A 13090-nucleotide genomic window follows, 5' to 3' on the forward strand; every position below is an offset into this window, starting at 1 on the left:
AGCTACTATATATGGTCTGAATTCTTCGGTTCACTTCATTTTAGTGACAGTTTCCAGATATAGGTCAGTCCATTTAAACCTGGCCCCATTTATGGCAATTTATTTCATTATAGGATAAAGTAGTTAGAACCATGAGTAATAATTACTGTGTCTACAGTTCTTTTAACACCTCAGCCAAATAATCCTCACATCATCCAGTGAGTAAGTTTGGGGGAGCACCCTTTTCTCCTCTGGGATGAGGAAACCAGGACCTGGGTCAAATGGCTTGTTCTAAATTCTGTAATGAGGCCAGAGTGCAGCTGGAGTGAGAAGCCATGGGTCCTGCTTCTCCGGCCCCTCTAACACGTCTAAACAATACGCCCCATCCTTGATCATTACCCTGTGCCGGTTAAAACACTATATTCAAATATGTAGAAGTACTGGAAAATTCTTTAAACTATCTTTCATTACTGTGAGATTAAGCAGGTTAATCGATCCTAAACATCTTTTAGGATGAAGAGAAGACACACTGCACCACTATACTTTTTTCTCTTTTGGTCAAATTAACATGTTCTGATAGTCTTGGGCATCCAAACTTTCTTATCTAGGGGAGGAGGAGAAATTGAGAACGCCCCCACTCTTTGCCAGTACTTGTCCCCAAGCTGGCTTCTAGTGGTCAGACGTTATATTTGTCACACGAAGCTAGTGAATCCGGAGCAAAAAAGGACCGTGCCTTCCGAGGGGGCTGGGACGGACACCCCTCTTCCCTCCACCTAGGCTCGCCCCGGGTGCGGGGGGTCGGGCCGCAGGAGCGGGAGGCGCGGAGGCTGTCGCCCGCGCACACCGGGGGGCGCTGTGCAGCCGGCACCGGGCGGCCAGAGGTGAGGCGGCTCGGAGGCGGCGGCTCCCGGTCCCCCCGGCGCGCCCAGGGGCGAATCGCAGGCTGCGAGGTCGCCGCCCCCGCCCCTCGGCCAGCCCCTCCGCCTGCGGGTAGAGGGGAGTGGCCGGGCGCCTCCCGCCGCAGCCGAGCACTCCGTAGCCGGGCGCACACGGGAGCCCCAGCCGCGGCGCGTGGAGGGGAAGCGGAGCGCGCGGACGGCCGAGCGGCCACGGCGGGAGCCCCGCAGCCTCGGGCTGGGTCCGCGTCCCGGAGCGCCGGCGGACAGCGAGGACGACGAGGAGGCGGAGTGGCTCCCGGCGAGGTGGCGCCCGGCGAGGTAGCGCGAGCGCATTCCCTCTGTCCCCTGCCCTCCGGCTCGGTCCGGCCGCGGCCCGCGTGGGCGGTGAGACGGACGCCCCGCGCCCTTGTGCCCGCGGGCGCGGGTCAGCGGGGTCTGCGGCTGCCTCCTCCGGGCCGGGAGGCGCTGCGGCGGGAACCCGCGTTCGCCGGAGGTCGCGGGGGTGGTCGTGACTCCGTAGTGGCTGCGGGGGCGGCGGGAGAGAGGCAGAGCTTGTAAACTAAGTTGCTCTTACTTGGCCCGGGCCCCTCGTACCTGTGGGCAGAGCGGAACCCTGGCTTTCCTCGAGTTCACCTACACCCCCTCCATCCCTCTGAGCCTCGGCTGTTTCCTGGTCCTTGGCTCTACGGAAGGACACGGTGTGGGTCCCTCCGGAAAGACAGGCGGAGGGAGAACAATGGGACGTCCCGGGGAGTGGGGTTCAGGTGCGGCGTGCCTCGGGCCGGCGGGGGAGAAGGGGCCCGGGACCTGACGGGGAGCCCTGCGCGTGCAGCTGCGCTCTCCTTTGTTCCACCGCAGCGGCGGGGGCTGCCCTGGGTCGCGTTTCCTGCCCGGGATGGGATTGATTCACGGTCCCAGAGAGGCAAGGGGAAGGGGGCGGGGCTGGAATGGAAACCAGATTAGGAACCTAGAGGGTGCTGAGGCCGGGAAGAGGGTTGGGGAGAGGGTGATGAGAATGCGCTGGAGAGTTAATTACAAACACACAACATTTTGTCCAGGGCCCTATGGGTTTCTGGAGCTTATTTGTAGTGCTTTGTTCAGGCTGCAGCCGAGCGTTTATTGCTGCAACAAGTTGTGTGCTTCCTTGAGTTTTAGGCGCTCCCTAGGTTAGTTTGCTGAAAGCAAATCTTATTAGTTACAATGGAAGAAGGCTTTCTTTAAAAAGGAAAAGATTTTCTTATTCTGCTGTGAATCAGGGTATTTGTGTGTATGTGTAAATCTGTATTTGTAGCTAGTGGATGTTGACTCTAATGGGTAGGACAAATTTTTATAGAATCAATTTTGATATAAAACAATTTTCTCCATTGTAATACAGTATAGTATAACAATTTCCCAGGAATGTTTGAGGGGAAACCACCAGAGAACTAGAGATTGCTAAATAAATGAATCTGATTATGTAACACCGAGTTGGAAAACCTTTCTACAGATTGTCCCAGAAAACACCACACAAACCAATGTGTGGGTTTTGAGCTGAGGAGCCATGGCTTTCAAGTGTTCTGTGCTTTCACTCTCCATGTGTGAATCATCTAGAATAAGAAAGAGAAAACTTTTCACTATGGTGAATGGGATTTTTTTAAGGGGAAGTAGAATTAAATGTAATATGTCATGCATTTAAGTGACCCTTTCTTAGATTGGAATCAAGAATCCCAAAGGATTGGTTGATCTCGGGAGGGAGCCATGGGGGATTGAATGATGTGTGTTTTTTTGAATGGGGTATTCCAGGCAAAACTGTTTCAGGAGGAGGCTGACATTTCCAGGCATTCATGGTTTGTGCCTATGGGACACTGGTGGAAGGATCCCAAAGTCAGACCGAAGGCTAGAATTACTGTGGTGATAATTTAGGAGACATTCAGTTATAGTAGTCTGGCTGCAGACAGGACTGGGAAGTGGCCCAGTGCTTCCTCTTTGACAAGCCTGAGGGTCCGCCATTAAACCACTGCTTTGGGCATTCTCTTTAGATGAAACAAAGTTTTTTTTTTTGGACTGGTAAGGGGATCGCAACCCTCCGTATGGTGTGGTCTGCACCACGCTCAGCCGGTGAGCGCACCGGACATCCCTATATAGGATCCGAACCCGCCGCCTCGGCGCTACCAGCACCGCGCTCTCCCGAGGGAGCCACGGGGCGGCCCGAACCAAGTTTGAAAGCCTTTTAACTTAGAAGGCGAATTAGGAGCTTACTCTGGGGGAAAAAAATGTTTCCTGCCCACTGAGTGGTAATGGAAAAGAGCTGTACAAACTACTGCTGGGGGGTTTGTCTTTTTCGTGGGGGATGTGGTCAGATTTTCAGGCCAGGCTGAAAAGCAGTGGGACTTGTCCTCAGGAGCCATTATGATGTGAAGTTGAAGTGGGACGGTGTCCAACCGGCAAGCTGTTTGTCGTTAAAACTAACACACTGCCTGGCAAAACATTGTGGCATGGGCAGCTAGCAGAGGGAGACTTTTTGTTATTGTTGTCCTACCATTTTGGACTTTTCATTTAGTTGTGAATTGTTTTGTAAAATGCAACACAACTAGATTCCTCCCAAGTACTCATTTGTCTAAACATTGACAAAATGCAAAGCATAAGAACATTACTGCCACTGGAGACACGGGTGGGGGAATCCTTAAATAGCTGGTCTCTGGCCTCTGGCTGTCCCAATGGATGCCTGATTGTGTGATAAGACTGGCAAGAGGCTGCACCCCCTTCTGGGGATGAATCATCACTTTGTCAAGCCTCAAATTAAAGACTGACTTTCCCTGGTTATGCAATGCAACAAGGAGCTTCTGACGTCAGTGGGGAAGAAGGGGACGGGGGTGTTTGGCTAAGCAGGGACCCTCAGTATGTGGCATCTATGTTTTTAGCATTTGGGTGAGATTCTCTTATCTTCTACTTCCCTTCTATTATTTTCAGTAGCTCAATAGTTGGATTTTAATAAAATAGCCTACCAATAATTAGTCCTATCATCATTTCGTAAATGTATATTACTATATGAATCCTCACAACTTGATAAGGTGGGTATTATCTCCATTTTATAGTTGAAACTGAGGCATGGAGGAGTTAAGTAACTTGCCTCTTACACTGTACTTGTGTGGGTAACTAGTAAGTAAAGGTGAGATTTGAACCCTTGATTCCTGAGTCCATACTCTTTAAGTATATACTGTGTGGTATTATATCTTTTAATAACAGGAATAAAAGCAATTTGATTATCTAGTTGATTAGTCCTTTGCAGATTTCACATCACTTTCATGTGTATTATTGTAATTGATCCTTCCAAAAACCACTGTGAGATAAATTTGGAAGGCCAGATTAGTGATGTCACAACTCTTAAAACTATATTGGTAGAAAGCTATAGGCGGTGGCCTGTGTGAATAAGCTTTAAGTGAATGGAACTTTATTTTTAAAATGCTAGGCTGTCAACATTTAACAATAAGTTCTTTTTTTCAAATGTTTAAAAGTGATAGAATGGAGTAGACCTTGTATAGTTTTCAAGTATTTTATACTTATTAAAATCCATTTTAGCCCTTTTTATCTTACAGCTTTTAATAGAACACTGCACTTTGCTTCTTAACTGAGACCCAACACCAGAGTGTCTTTTTAGAAGAGAAGTAAGAAGGAGAGGAATGTGATTATAAAGAGGAAGTGGGACATCAGAATTGGAAACATACGCAGCAGCAAGCCGTAGATTTTCCCAGCACATGCTTTTTGTCCTGGCAGTAGCCTTTTACAGAAGACATTCTTCCTTAAGGAAGTGTCAAGGGTCTTTCTTTACAGTATCCTCTGAGATCATCAAAGTTCTGACCTCTGTGGGAACACACATTCCACATGATTTCTGGGCTCATCCCTTCCCCACAGGGGACATGAACTAGTTTAGGCATCATCAACATGAAAAGGGAATAAAAGTGGTATCTGTCCTTGGAGTGGAATGGAGAGTGGTGCTGGGCAGGAGCCATCCGACCTTGACCCAGGAGTGACCATCAAATGCATGGGCAGAATGGAGTTTAACACTTGGCATCATGTATTGTTTATGGATTTCTCAGAATTCTCTGGGGCAAATGGAAAAGTCAATATTGTTTTTTTTCGATCCTAAGATAAGAATTTGAACACTGAAAGTTCTGCCTTTACTTGTTTAGTTATTCCAAGCTAGGATACCATTTGGGGTCTTCAAGGTCTATGGCATAGGTGGCAGGAACTTTATTCTCCTCATGCCATTAAATTCTCCTCTGGATATTTTAGAGGCTCACCTCTTGAGGGGAGGCACCTTGGTCTGCTGGCACCTTGGTCACATGAGCACTGTGCCACTTGCCAGCGGAAAAGCAGCATGGGAGCGGAAGAAGAATGCTCAGCAGCATCACGCTCTTACAGCCTTTCGTAGGTTGTCTTTTCATCACTTCATATTTTATTAAGCATGCAATCGATGCAAGGCAATGCATTAGACACCTTTCAAAAGTAGTAACGGAAATCCATTGTGCCTCCAAGGATGGTGTAGCAGTGCAGATGGGTGGGCCCAGAGAGGGGATGTTGGTGAAATGAAGAAAATGACTATGAGGGGCTGGCACGTGGCTCACTTGGGAGAGTGTGGTGCTGATAATACCAAGGCCAAGGGTTCGGATCTCTATATAGAAACGGCCGGTTAGCTCACTTGGGAGAACGTGGTGCTGACAACACCAAGTCAAGGGTTAAGATCCCCTTACCGGTCATCTTTAAAAAAAAAAAAAAAGGAAAGGAAAAAGAAAATGACTGTGACATCTGTGGTGACCAAGGCCACAGCACCACATGCTTCCGAGACAAAGCTATAAACAAACAGAAGCAAGAGAGTGGAAGGAAACAGAACACAGGTGCCAACTCCTTCTCTGACCTTGGTTTCATTTCCTCCAACCTCTGATGATGTGAAAAGGTTCAGGTCCAAGACCATGATGTCCAAAAAGTGGTGTAAAGTACCATTCCGTGGGAGAAGATTCGAATAATGGTGTTGGCACTGTCTCATTTGGTGCCCTCCCACTCTTCTTTCCACACCTGCGTCCCTTCCTCATCCATCAGTTCAGCCCCACTTTGGCTGTTAATAAACTTTGGGGACCTTTGTGTTTTGAAAGGCTGTTAGGCTGTTGTGGACAAGAAATGCCAAGTCCCCAAAGAAGGAGTAATTGATACTTTGGACTATCACTTTGAAGGTTTGGGCCACTTTTAAGGAGTTAGTTTTTTTTTTTTTTTTTTTTTTTTGTCTTTTTCGTGACCGGCACTCAGCCAGTGAGTGCACCGGCCAGTCCTATATAGGATCTGAACCCGCGGCGGGAGCGTCGCCGCGCTCCCAGCGCCACACTCTCCCGAGTGCGCCACGGGCTTGGCCCAGGAGTTAGTTTTAAGGAGTCAGAGGAATAGCCCACCCGAGAGTTTCCCTCCTTCTTGGCTTGTTTCCTTTGCCACCTGGAGTCAGGGTTCCTGTGGGTGTCTTTGGCTCTGCCAGTGCTGGAAGAATTGGTTGAACTGCTTCTTAGCTTTTCCTTTTCTGGGTCTTGTGCTTGGTTTCCCCTCCTGCATGATTCTTCTCCCCCAATGAGGGTTACTGAGTGAAACATGATTCAGCCTGCTAGTGAGAGACTGAAGGGCCAGTGCCTGCCTGATGATCTTCCTAAGTCCCTCCTGGTCATGTCTTCTGTTGCAAGGATTAGATTGGCATCTGAGCGTTTTCAGGGTCACTGATCTCTGGTCTTCAGTCTTCCTGTGAGCAGTATGCTTCTGGGTATCCAGTAGGAGCTCAGGGTCTGATGTGTTTGAATGAAGTGATGTGAGTGATATTGCAGAACGGGGGCTTAAGGGATAAGATTTTGAACAGGGTGGGGAAGAAGAACATTGGTGTAGAACTTACAGTTTTCCAAGATAGGCAGCTTTAGAAATGGAGGTCTGCAGAAAAGTGAAAATTGACTTTTTCCCTTTGCTTCTTAGGTAAGCAACAACACCGAGCTTCTAAAAATACCAGGTGCCTGTCTCCTTCATAGATAGCCCAGAGACGCCTCAGAGGAAACCAGATCTCTCTGCCTTCCAGGGACTTTTGGTCCAATTCTGCATGGACTCAAGATGCTTTGAGATTGCACAGATGACTCAATTTTGCTGTGTTAAAATGAAGATACAATTCAGAATTATACATTACAGGTTTTTAAACTTGTTTAAAAAAAAAAAAGAATGCAGCATCCTTAAAGTGTTTTTAGAAAATTGTATTGAAAGGACAATGGAACACATTGTTGGTACCTGGTTTTGTTAGTAGTATGTACACATCATTTGCCTACTCATTTTCACTTGTTTCATGAAAGCGCTTTCACACACTGCAACCAAAAAAACGCCCCACAAAAAACCCCCAAAGAACCTTGATTGTAAGATTCCTGCTGGCCCCAGTTACATTTTCCAGTGTATACCTTTTATCTCCTCCCTCAGTGCTGCTTCCTTTTGAATTCTATATTATTCCACCTTGAAGTGCTGTTTGCAATGTTCAGATTGCAAATATGCTCAGTTCCTAGCTAATCATTTTGTCCCTTGAAAGTGCTGCAAGAAGATTGTCACTGTTTCATTCATTTTAGAGCCACAGCCTAAATGCTTTTAGGAAAAGCTTAATTTTCACAAATATTGAGCTTATGCCAATTTGCATGGCTAGTTATTTTTGCAGTCCTACTTATGGTCATAATTGGCAAACCATGCTTTTGATCTCCCCCTGAGGCAGTGAGCCATCTAGGAAAAAGTTCTCACTTGCCTGCAATCTTCAAGGTGTTGAGAGGTATTCATAAAAATATATGAAGTGCCACATTGGGTCAGAGTCAGGGCTTATTTGCTTTCCTATTCTGCTTCTGGCAGAATACTAAGTACTCTGTGACATTAGAGGAAGGAAGCGGAGTGAGCCTTCTTGATGTCATCTTTATAAGGGTTCAGGGATAGCTCTTGAACATTCATGATTGCACAATCTCTTAAAACCCTCTCATTCGTATATTTAAATTCATCTTGATTTGTTTTTGTCCTATATTTTATACATTTCACACCTTCCTTAAAGATAGACCTTGATTATATTGATATTTTGGTTTCAAATCCCCAGTTTTTGGAATGGTGGAATGTTATATTTGAAAGTGGCCTTAAAGGTCACGGAGGCTTGCTCAGGCTCATATAGTTTATGGGGGACAGATCTGGGAAGTTGACCCCAAGTCATTTAACTTCTTGCTCAGTTTTCTATGTAGGGAAATATCTCACTATCTCCCCAAACCCATCTAAATCTAAGCTTAGTACCTATTACCTAATAGTTGATCCCCGTTTGACTTCCCTGTTTGTACTAATAGCCTTTTCATCATCATCTTGACTTTGGATTTTAGGAGCATCACCTACTTCTCAATTTTCTGTGACTCTTACATTCATGCAGTCATTTGCTGTGTTTGGTTTATTATTTGCTCTTATATTTGCCTTTTCTTTTCAAGTCCTTAAGTCCACATACTGGTTCAGTTCATTAAAAGGCTGGGTTACCAGAGTGCAGCATTACGCAAAGTGGGTTTTTTCAATGAAATATTAGTAGTTTGAGAAAAAAAAAAATCATAAAGTTAGTGGATGTTAGTGTAAAAAAGGGTTCCTTGGCCAAGAGTGAGTACACATTGGAATTTGCTGGGTTAAATAACTTATTAAATGAATTTTCTTTGCAGAAGGACTTCTCATGGCCTTTATTTGTGACTGTGCACTGTCATCTCCAAGAGGGAGATACAATATTCACATATCCCAACTTATGTGACCATTGTGCCACCTTTGGGGGGGGGATCATTTTGTAGATAACACTGCCATCGTCACTTCTTTGTACTATTTTTAGATCAATCACTGTCTGGCTTTCTAAGGGAATATGTATTATATGTGAGCCACACTTGGTTCACTTGCATATATGTCTTACACTTTTTACCTAGTTGTTCTTCTGGATCTTTCCTTCATCCCAGAAGCCCCTCTCCACCTGTGGCACTGACAGATCTTTCTATCCCCAGCTTTGTTCCCCTCTTCTGCATTAGGTTTCTCCAGACCTATGATGTTCTTGCTCTTCTGAATTTGGAACACTGACCCTTGCCCTCCCTTCCCTTCCCTTTTCTTCCTCCTTTCTTTCCTTCTGCCCTGTCCTGTCCTGTCCTTTTCTTTCTTTTTTGCAGCTGTCAAGTACAGGGATTGAGCTGTGGGCCTTGGTGTTATCAGCACCACGCTCTAACACTCTCTAACCAACTGAACTAACCATCCAGCTCCACTTACAGTATCAAAACATAAAAAAGGAGAAAGTATTTGCAACAAACAAAAAAATACTGCAAGTAACATTACACACCCAACCTACTTAAGTTATTGGAATTCACGCAAAACGCCATTGTTCATCTTTGTGTCAGTTGATGCATCACACGTACATCCCATTCTTTTCTCTCCCTCCACAAAGGCTAACTTACACATGTGTTCTCCAACTTGTGGCTTGTGTGTGTGTGTGTGTATGTGTGTGTGTGTGTGTGTGTGTGTGTGTGTGTGTTTAAATCTTGTTATTGGAATTACATTGCATTTAAGTAGAAATTCAGGGAGAATTGACATCTTGGTGGTTTCATGGCTTCTCATCACGTCTTTTGTTAGGTTTGTGCCAAGGTTTTCCATGGTTTTTGTGGTCATTGTGAATGGAATCTTTTAGAACATTTCTGATTGGTGTTGCTGGTATATAAGAAAGGTATTGATTTTGAATTTGTTTATAGATGGTTCTTGATTGATCAAGTTTGCTTCTAAACCTGTGTTTGTTATGGGAGCCTGAGGTCAGGCGGCCTTTCTAATAGACCACGAAATAACTTACTCTGTATTGGAAATGTCACAATTCACTTTAATTTTAAAATTATATGTAATACTTTTAGAAGTAAGGAAGGGGTGACATTTAGTTATTTAAGTGCATTCATGTGTTCATTCATCAAGTGTTTGGGTCCCTAGTGTGTTCCAGGCATTGTTCTAGGTGCTGAGTCTTTAACGGTGAACAGAACAGATATGGTTTCTGCTCTCATGGAGTATGAGAGGAGAGAGACATTGCAGAAATGCCATGGCTAGATATCTATTTATGAATTGGGATAAATGCTATGAAGGAAAAAAGAGGGACTATGAGAAAAAGAAAGGTCGGGAGATGGGAATTTAGACTGGTGTGTAAAAGGAGAGCCTGACTGAGGAAAATAACATTTTCACAGCTGCCTGAAGGATGAGTTGGTGTTAGGGGAAGAGTGGGATGGAAGAACTTTCAAGACAGTGAGAAAGAGGCTCAGAATCCTTGAGGTGGGACACTGCTTTTAATGGTAGATTGATGAGAATTTAAGTAATCAATAACTTAAATCAAGTTATTACTTCTTAGCAAATCATCATAGTAGTGGTATTTAATAGTGTGTAAATTATGATGAAATGAAGACATGTATTTTTGTTTAGTTTGTTCTTCTCCCAAATGAAACTGCCTGAACTGAGAGAGCTGCCTCTATGAAGTGGCTTGAATGGGGCCCATCTCCCACACCCCCTTACCATTTTGAGTGCTGCCACTGAGTACTGGTGTCTGCTTGGACACGTGGGTGTCCTGCTCAGCACCTTCGTCCTGGCTCAGCACTAATGGACCGTGTCCTTGCTCTGATGGAGAAAACCCTCTCTGCCCTTCCCTGGAAGGGTCTTGAGCAGGACCACCCATGGCTCTTCCAGTGTCTCAGCCCTCTCCTGTCTCCCTCCCTCACTTTCTCCAAACACACACTGAGGACTTGGGCTCTGCAACAATGGGTGAGTGGAAGGGATGGAGGGAGGGAGGGAGGACGGACGTGTTGGGGTCCCTTGCAAGTTACACATCTTATTCTACCTGGAATCACTTCTCTTTTTGGTCCTGGAGGCTTTGCACCTGGGGCAAGTGCATCAGAACCTGATTCTCTCTTACATGAAGGTAAGAAGCTGTGTGGTACAATGGTCATGGGCTGGGCTCTGGAGAAGTTATTGGTTTTGAAATTTGACTCTTCTGCTTAGTAGTCTGTAGCTTAATCTCTCTGCTTCCATTTTCTCTTCTGCAAAAGTGCAGGTAATAGAACCTTTTTGGGGGTTGTAGTGAGGACTCAATGAGTTAACAGATATGTAGTCCCTACAACAATGTCAGGCATAGCAGGAGCACTCAGCATAGATAGTGGTAGCTACCACTACTCAAGTCTCTCCTGAACATGATTCCTGGGGTCCCCCCAGCCCCCACCAGATACTCAAATCTGTTTGAATCCATGCAGTGCATATAATTTATGATTTGATGCGGGACTTCAGCTACTCCTTTGGAAAATTTGTAGGAAGAAAGATGGCAAAGAAGGAAACCAAAATGTTAGTGGTGATTGTGTTAGGATAATAGATTGGGGTGATTTACTTTCCCCCTTTTATTTACCTTTGTACTACTATGCTATACCAATAAAATAAAGTCATGGAAATAAAGAAAGGTCAGGTTGACAGTTGTCCAGGTGGTTCCCTAAAGGAAGGCAGCAGAGGGTGGGAAGCCTGGGGTCATCCTGCCCCGATGGCACTCACAGGTACTTTCCCACTTATGCTTCCAGTTGCAGAGATGCAATGGTATTTAAAAGTCTTTAGCAGAAGTATCCTCAGAACTTAGAAGATGGGGATGTTTTTCCTTGTGAAATCCCTGTTTCTTTGAATGTTTCTTTTGTGGTCATTGTTTTCTCTTTTTGTTTCTTCCTGAGCTCCCTTAGTGGGCCTCTGGTCATCTGTTACTCCTCTCTTTTGGTCTCCTCTTCGTCTCCCTTCCTCTTGAAAATCGCTCCTTTTCATCCCGTCTTTCTTCTTTACTTGCTAGCATGCAGAAATGATGTACACATTTCTTCAATTGAAAATAAAGAGTAAATTTTATTAATTTTTAATTGTAAAAAATAGATGTGTAATTTTTCATCCTCAAAAATCTTAATTAAATTGCCTTTTATTTACTCACACCTAGAATTAATTGATTAGTTAATTTACCTACTAAATAATTAGCTAGCTCTGGGAGTCTTTGGCACCTTAAAGCACTAAAGTCTTGGGGGATTGGGAGGCTGAACGGAAGGAGAGATAGAGGAAATGCTGAAGTTAAATTTTTCCTCTTTGCCCGTTTTGCGTAGGGTTATCTGTGTTGCTCCCATTTTGGTATGTGTCAGAATTTTTAAACTTTTCCAAACTGGAAGAACAGAATTCTGGAAAATTACCAAGATACAATTTTACAAAGGAACTGTGCCAAATCTGACAAATTTCCTCAAAAGCCCATGAATTTTAATTACTTTTATGAAAGTTTAGTGAGCTTTCCAGCTTTCATTTCATGCTCCCCTTCTTACATAACTGTGAGTGGAGAAACGGGCTTTCCTGTAAAGTTTGTTTACCTACAGTAATTTATTCTTAAGCAGTGGCATTCTGTAAGCATTTCAAAATAATCCTGAGACAGATTTCAAAGAAAGGTATGTGGGTTACAGCGATGTTGCCGGGCGTCATTAAAAGAGCTGTTTGCTTCAGAAATATTGCTGATGTCAATGCGATTGCGCAGCTGAATGTAAAATCTGGTTAAGGGTATTTAAATAAATGGAAGTAAGCTGTTGTCTTCCCATACCTTATTCCAGAATTTATAATGGTTTTCATCTCCAGGTACAAATGCCTAATTTGAATGTAGAATAAATATTTATGATAGTTTTTTTTTCTGTTTTAAGAAGTCTAGTATAATTACAGTAAAATTGTGTTTATAGGATGAGTATAACTAGGATTTAGTATTTGTTTTTCAAAAGAATTCATCATAAGAATTCTTTAAATTAGGAACAGTATATACCCCTTTTGAGTAGGGCAGCTGTTGTGGGAAGGTCTGTATATGCTGCTGGTTAGGTTTTCTCACAGAACTACATAGATGTTGGCCTGATCTTGTATTTTCATTTTGTACACACTGACGCCATGGAGGACGGTAAAGCTGTTGAGTTTAGGCATACCAGAGGTAGCCTGTGAGCACTGGAGACATAGAGGTAAAACTGGCAGCCCCACCTTAATACTTGGCATTTGTTGCCAATTTGAAAAACAAACACAGAGGTATAGGTAAATGTTGAAGGAAACTTGTACCATTTTACGCCCTGGGAGGTAACCTGTCATGGACTCTAGGATGTAATACCTGACTACCTCTCTACTCCTCGGATGGA

The 13090-nt window shown here is 44.4% G+C and overlaps 1 protein-coding gene across 3 annotated transcripts in view; it reads left to right on the plus strand.

Moving 5' to 3' along the window:
• Positions 1 to 1035: 1035 nt before the first annotated feature.
• Positions 1036 to 13090, plus strand: part of MYO1B (myosin IB) — a 171136-nt gene continuing 159081 nt past the window's right edge. For all 3 annotated transcript variants that reach the window (XM_063088395.1, XM_063088404.1, XM_063088414.1), the window contains exon 1: positions 1036 to 1196. The gene's annotated coding sequence lies outside the window, so the exon portion shown is untranslated. The remainder of the gene's footprint in view (positions 1197 to 13090) is intronic.

Source organism: Cynocephalus volans, chromosome 1, assembly GCF_027409185.1.
Source record: "Cynocephalus volans isolate mCynVol1 chromosome 1, mCynVol1.pri, whole genome shotgun sequence".
NCBI lineage: Eukaryota > Metazoa > Chordata > Mammalia > Dermoptera > Cynocephalidae > Cynocephalus > Cynocephalus volans.